Genomic DNA, 7,866 nt, shown 5'->3' with positions numbered 1-7,866 from the left:
CCCTGGCACTGACCTGGGCGCACCTGTCGCTGATGAGCCTTCTTAAGCCAGCGCAACCTGCTATCCTGTGCCAGAACGTAACAACCTGTTCCTGTACAGTAAACCGAATATCTAGCTCTATGCACTCTAGCTCTCTCTGTGTTTTCTGCCCCGCTGTGTTCATTTGTCTCGTGTCCTCCTTGTCGCCTTTTCAGCAGCATACCTCCGTTCCCGCGTCACAAGCTGTGTGTCTCGTCTCCCCGTATTCCCTCTGCTTCCATTGCTGCCTCTTGGATCTCGACCTCCCGCCTGGACACAGATTTTTTGACGCCTCGCTATTGCCCCCGACTTCCTGCCTGTTCTCTGGACCTTCGAGCCTGCCCTTCCCCTCTTGGACTTCCGCATCTCACTCAACACTCCCGGTAACACTCAGCAGTTAAATCCTACACATAGTCTCACACACACACATTTTGGATTATTTACACACTCAATTCTATTGTGTATATATTTATATATATATATATATATATATATATATATATATATATATATATATTATAATAAATAGAGCTAAAACGACGTCCCTCCTGTCTGTGCCGTCTTCTTCCTTTGTACAACCGTAACACCGAAGTCCCAATTAGAGCCTCTTTTCCTACGAGAAGTGATCCAATTCACCTGCGAATATCAAACTAAGGGGCCTTATCTTATCATGTGTTTAAACTGAAATACCACTATTTAATTAAACTTAGAGGTTCGCCTTCTCCAAGTTGGATATTAATCTTCACCATAAGCAAAACATGATATGAGTTAATTAATTCACTTCAGTGACAAAGCAAATTAATGTAATATCTGATAGCATATCTTATTAATAATACATTATTTTTAGAATAAAAAAATTATAATAATAATAATAATTAGCTTTATTGTCTCCAAGGAGACACAACGTTTTACATACATACATACATACATACATACATACATACATACATACATACATACATACAGTTCATCCAACAATACAGTGACAACAGTGAACAGTGCACAGGTATATCAGTTAGTTATGAGATCACACATTACACTCCACCCGCATTGCACACCTCCCAAATTGCACTATCCCAATATTGCACTCCTTATTATTGCATCCGGTTATTACAGTAGTTTTCTGTTAAGTGCTTTGACTGCCAGTGGGACAAAGGAAAATCTATACCTGTTGAGTTTGCAGTGACGTGCAGTCAGGGGAGGCAGGTGAGGCATGGAAAGAAAAAAAATGTAAAAAGAAAAAAAATTTATTAAATTGTTATATGTATCCAGTTATTATACTATAAAGTTATTTTCCATTTAACTTCACCAGTTTTAAATTATTTTTATTCAAAATCGCTGAATTTTCACATTTGCCGTTCAAATACTGTGAAGAGACTTGCGGTGAGTCACAGGCCAGTTGAGCCTCGCCATGGATTGCGCAATGAATCGGCTAACTGCTGGCCTGCTGTGCAGTGAGACCGTATTGCTATATGTATTATATTATACATTTCGATAGTTTAGTTAGCTGAGGTATATCATGTACAGTGTATTTTGTCAACAACTGTATGTGTGTAACGTATTTCTTGTGCTGAGCAATCATAAAACGGCTGCGAAGACGCACTGGGTGAGGCTCGCAGTAATCCTGCCTCCTGGTGGTAGAGGGCGCTAGTGATCTCAGAGATCATTTTTGCGACTACTCAGCTGCAGAATAAGTGACAACAAGCAGCAACAGTTAGCAGCGATCGTTTATTTTTTTCCTCTCACCTGGACTTTTAACATGGAGGATTACATATCTAAAATAAAACAGTTTTCTAAACTGGACTTTCAATCGAAGCAGGAGGTAATAATTAAAGGAAGATCTCCATCGAGACAGAGAGACTTTTAAAATTGAAGAAAGATAAGGAAGACTTTTACCAACAAGTTATCGATGCTTTTGTTCAGAAGGAGCAGCGCATGGACTTCATTTCTAAGTAAAGGTAAGACGTGGCGAAGTTGGTAGAGTGGCCGTCCCAGCAATCGGAGGGTTGCTGGTTACTGGGGTTCAATCCCCACCTTCTACCATCCTAGTCACGTCCGTTGTGTCCTTGGGCAAGACACTTCACCCCTTGCTCCTGATGGCTGCTGGTTAGCGCCTTGCATGGCAGCTCCCGCCATCAGTGTGTGAATATGTGTGTGAATGGGTAAATGTGGAAATACTGTCAAAGCGCTTTGAGTACGGTACCTTGAAGGTAGAAAAGTGCTTTACAAGTATAACCCATTTATCATTATAAAATGTGCTTTTTTGTGTGCTACAGTTTGTATGTGTAAAGTTAAAGTTAAGTTAAAGTACCAATGATTGTCACACACACTAGGTGTGGTTAAATTTGTCCTCTGCATTTGACCCATCCCCTTGCTCACTCCCTGGGAGGTGAGGGGAGCAGTGGGCAGCAGCGGCGCCGCGCCCGGGAATAATTTTTGGTGATTTAACCCCCAATTCCAACCCTTGATGCTGAGTGCCAAGCAGGGAAGAATGCTGGTATGAGCTTTTAAACATAACCCGTTAACTGCTGACAATCAAATGGTGAATAAGATACTCTTTAGTGTTCATATGTTTGTAAATATGACTGTGATGAAGTCAGTGCCTCACCAGCCATGAACATCACCGCACGTCACTGTGAGTTTGTATGTTGCTGTTCTGTACCGTTTACCATTTGGCATCAACACAATTTCACTATAAAGTATGTGTAGGTATATGAAATATGAGTTCACCGTACTTTACTTTGCACCTCAGCTTTGTGTTGTAGGTAAAAAAACAACAACATTGGTCCTATTAGTGTTATTATTCTCATTGCGAACATTTAACATTTTTCCTCACCTTTTTTTTTGTCTCTCTTTTTTTCAACCTAGTTGAACCCTGTTTTAAGTTTCATTGTATTTTTTTGGAATATGCAAATTGTAAAAAAAATAGGAAGTGTGGGGGAGAGAGGGGGGGCACTTTGGACAATCAGTGTAAGGATTTCGAGGTCACGTGACTCACGTGTCTCCAACCTGCCCTTTCCCAGCTGGCTGTCAGCGCTCGCTCACAATAACGTAAAGGTAACTGTTTTATGTAATAATGTTCATTTGCTGTAGCCAGTCGCGATTGTTTACACACTCTTTGGATTTGGCGATGTATCACTCGGACAAAAAAAATGGCGAAATGACATGAGGGTAGGCTACAGGGTTACAGCTCCATAAATACAAGGAAACGGAGAGCGTTTGTCTTCAACATTAATCGGTAACATTTCGGACATAAACTCTTATTTTGGTCGTTTATTGACGACTTTAAAAGCGTCTCGTTGACGCAAATGCGACAAGACGTCGGATTTGTGCAGATTACCTCCAATAAAGTCAACGAGACTGGCCCCTAATCCCTATTCGTTCCGTGTGCGAAAGACAAAGCCTGCGTTCTTCTAGATTCTTCTACGATACACTTCATGTGGAAAACTCATTCGAATTAGCAAGGCTCGCAGGATTTACTAGCAGGTGTTGCCAGATGAAAAAAGACACGTTATCGTACCAAGAAGCTTACACATAATGTATTTTAAGAAAACTCATTGAAGAAATCAAAGTTGACGTTGGTCAGGACCATCTGCCGCAGTAAAACATTACGAATGCAGCGCAGACCGTGTATAGTGTAGGTTATAATGCAGTTTCCCCATGAAATAAACTCATCAGGGTTTAGAGAAGATGACACCGGCAGTATGGCACCCCCACTTGGCTGTTAAAAGGCAACGCACAGCATCAGGCACAGTGCAGGTTGGCTGACAGACATGTATTAAAACTCAAATTGAGGGATTTAAAAAATATATATTGCTTCTACCAGTGTTTTTCAACCTTTTTTATGCCAAGGCATATTTTTTTCATTGAAAAAATCCCGAGGCACATCACTTGCAGAAAACATAAAAAAATGAAACTCAGCAGCTGATATCTTAAGAACAAATGTTGTTCTTAGGCCCACTTAAGAAGTTTTTAAGGAGATTTTTGTATTCACCAATGTCTTCTTAGCTGGGATTTGTTCGTAGGTAAGAACAACATCTATGAGTGTTCCAGAGCACTCTTAGGGTGGCCTATTTGTTCTTAAGTGTGACAAGTTCCCTTACTTCTATTGTTTAATGTTAAATTAATATCATAGATATATATATATATATATATATATATATATGTGTGTGTGTGTGTGTGTGTGTGTGTGTGTGTGTGTGTGTGTGTGTGTGTGTGTATATATATATCTATATATCTATATATATATATATATATATATATATATATATATATATATATATAGATAGCAGTGACGTGCGGTGAGGTTCATGACTGGTGAGGCACTGACTTCATCACAGTCATATTTACAAACATATGAACCCTAAAGAGTATCTTATTCACCATTTGATTGGCAGCAGTTAACGGGTTATGTTTAAAAGCTCATACCAGCATTCTTCCCTGCTTGGCACTCAGCATCAAGGGTTGGAATTGGGGGTTAAATCACCAAAAATGATTCCCGGGCGCGGCGCCGCTGCTGCCCACTGCTCCCCTCACCTCCCAGGGGGTGAACAAGGGGATGGGTCAAATGCAGACGACAAATTTCATTACACCTAGTGTGTGTGTGTGACAATCATTGGTACTTTAACTTAACTTTAACTTTACACATACAAACTGTAGCACACAAAAAAGCACATTTAATTAAAAAAAACCTTATTATTGTCTTACCTTTACTTATAAATGAAGTCCACAACTAAAGCCCTCACTTAAACTTTCCACGTGCAAGATTGAATCTATTTAAAAAAGTGTAACCGAGGGTTTATAAATGTCGCCTATACTGTATGAAACTACAAAATAACAAACACGGAGGCTCCAGTTTACACGAGGACCACTTTATTTACCTTCTTTCAAAAACCTCCGCTCCACTCATTGACATCACTTCCGCTCTTAGCGCCTTCAAAATAAGAGCTCAAGGCATATACTGTATAACAGCGCATAACAGGAACTTAACATCACAAAGAGGAAAGCCCATGAAAATAGGTTACAAAAGTTATTTAATAAGAAGCCAAAAAGTGCAAAAACAATGTTCGTGTTGGAGGAGTTGTGAATTAGATACACCTGCAGTGTGCAGGTGTACCTAATGTTGTGGCCCGGCAGTCATTCACAACTCCTCCAACACGAACATTATTGTTTTTGCACTTTTTGGCTTCTTATGAAATAATTTTTTAAAATAGATTCAATCTTGCACGTGGAAAGTTTAAGTGTGGGCTTTAGTTGATATAACAATTCTACAGCGGGGGTGCAGGAGGCGGGGCTACTGGAGCCTCAGCCAGTGCGTCTTTTGCAGCCGTTTTATGATCGCTCAACACAAGAAATACATTACACACATACAGTTGTTGACAAAATACACTGTACATTATATACCTCAGCTAACTAAACTATGGAAATGTATAATATAGTTCATATAGCAATACAGTCTCACTGCACAGCAGGCCAGCAGTTAGCCGAGTCCGGAATACATGTTGAGGCACTGAGTGACGTGCCTCAACTGGCTGCTGTTCACCGCACCGTCTCTTCTCAGTATTTGAACGGCAAATGTGAAAATTCAGCGATTTTGAATAAAAATAATCTAAAACTGGTGAAGTTAAATGGAAAATAACTCTATAGTATAATCACTGGATACATATAACGATTTAATTATTTTTTTTTCTTTTTACATTTTTTTTCTTTCCATGATGGCAAATATATATAATATATAGAGAGATATAGAGATTTTTAGATAGATAGATAGATATAGATAAGACAGACAGACATATAGCAAAATTAGCAATATATAGACATTTCAAAATACCGTGTGCATGCACACACACACACACGCGCACAAAACTCTGCGGACCTCGCCGCTTGACACCATGTTTACTGCATCGGTTATAGTGCCCCAGATCTTAGCTTTATATGTGCCCTTAAACCCCGAGTTTGCATTGCTGAGGATCACTACTTTGTTTTTCTCCACTTCCTGCAGTAGAACCTCCATTTCTGAACTCGACCAGTTTTTCTTCCGCTTCAGGGCTACCTCAGCAGTCCCCCCTTTCTTAAACTTACAAACCCCGTTTCCATATGAGTTGGGAAATTGTGTTAGATGTAAATATAAAGGGAATACAATGATTTGCAAATTATTTTCAACCCATATTCAGTTGAATATGCTACAAAGACAACATATTTGATGTTCAAACTGATAAACATTTTTTTTTTTGCAAAAAATCATTAACTTTAGAATTTGATGCCAGCAACACGTGACAAAGAAGTTGGAAAAGGTGGCAATAAATACTGATAACGTTGAGAAATGCTCATCAAACACTTATTTGGAACATCCCACAGGTGAACAGGCAAATTGGGAACAGGTGGGTGCCATGATTGGGTATAAAAGTAGATTCCATGAAATGCTCAGTCATTCACAAACAAGGATGGGGCGAGGGTCACCACTTTGTCAACAAATGCGTGCGCAAACTGTTGAACAGTTTAAGAAATACCTTTCTCAACAAGCTATTGCAAGGAATTTAGGCATTTCACCATCTACGGTCCGTAATATCATCAAAGGGTTCAGAGAATCTGGAGAAATCACTGCACGTAAGCAGCTAAACCCGTGATCTTTGATCCCTCAGGCTGTACTGCATCAACAAGCGACATCAGTGTGTAAAGGATATCACCACATGGGCTCAGGAACACTTCAGAAACCCACTGTCAGTAACTACAGTTGGTCGCGACATCTGTAAGTGCAAGTTAAAACTCTCCTATGCAAGGCGAAAACCGTTTATCAACAACACCCAGAAACGCTGTCGGCTTCGCTGGGCCTGAGCTCATCTAAGATGGACTGATACAAAGTGGAAAAGTGTTCTGTTGTCTGACGAGTCCACATTTCAAATTGTTTTTGGAAACTGTGGACGTCGTGTCCTCCGGACCAAAGAGGAAAAGAACCATCCGGATTGTTATAGGCGCAAAGTTGAAAAGCCAGCATCTGTGATGGTATGAGGGTGTATTAGTGCCCAGGACATGGGTAACTTACACATCTGTGAAGGCGCCATTAATGCTGAAAGGTACATACAGGTTTTGGAGCAACATATGTTGCCATCCAAGCAACGTTACCATGGACGCCCCTGCTTATTTCAGCAAGACAATGCTAAGCCACATGTTACATCAACGTGGCTTCATACTAAAACAGTGCGGGTACTTGACTGGCCTGCCTGTAGTCCAGACCTGTCTCCCATTGAAAATGTGTGGCGCATTATGAAGCCTAAAATACCACAACGGAGACCCCCGGACTGTTGAACAACTTAAGCTGTACATCAAGCAAGAATGGGAAAGAATTCCACCTGAATTCCACCTGAGAAGCTTAAAAAATGTGTCTCCTCAGTTCCCAAACGTTTACTGAGTGTTTTTAAAAGGAAAGGTGATGCAACACGGTGGTGAACATGCCCTTTCCCAACTACTTTGGCACGTGTTGCAGCCATGAAATTCTAAATTAATTATTATTTGAAAAAAAAAAAATAAAGTTTATGAGTTTGAACATCAAATATCTTGTCTTTGTAGTGCATTCAATTGAATATGGGTTGAAAAGGATTTGCAAATCATTGTATTCCGTTTATATTTACATCTAACACAATTTCCCAACTCATATGGAAACAGGGTTTGTACGTTTTGACATTATGTATTTCCCCCGCGGGATAATACGAATTTCTCTTCTGTAATCTGTTTGTGTTTTCTCCATATGTTTGATTTTCGGCTTTTCCGCCGGAATTGTGCCCTTTTATGGGGAATTAAGGGAATTTACCTATGCAAATTACGGAATTAAGGGTGTTTACATATGCATAT

General features: G+C 39.9%; 1 protein-coding gene across 1 annotated transcript in view; it reads left to right on the top strand.

Annotated features, from left to right (window-relative positions):
* The first annotated feature begins 2,973 nt into the window (after positions 1 to 2,973).
* Positions 2,974 to 7,866, top strand: part of scrn2 (secernin 2) — a 55,071-nt gene continuing 50,178 nt past the window's right edge. The window contains exon 1 of the mRNA XM_061977135.1: positions 2,974 to 3,075. The gene's annotated coding sequence lies outside the window, so the exon portion shown is untranslated. The remainder of the gene's footprint in view (positions 3,076 to 7,866) is intronic.

This window comes from Nerophis lumbriciformis, linkage group LG16, assembly GCF_033978685.3.
Source record: "Nerophis lumbriciformis linkage group LG16, RoL_Nlum_v2.1, whole genome shotgun sequence".
Taxonomy (NCBI): Eukaryota; Metazoa; Chordata; class Actinopteri; order Syngnathiformes; family Syngnathidae; genus Nerophis; species Nerophis lumbriciformis.
Note: the sequence above shows the minus strand (reverse complement) of the source record. Positions and strands in the feature narration are given on the sequence as shown.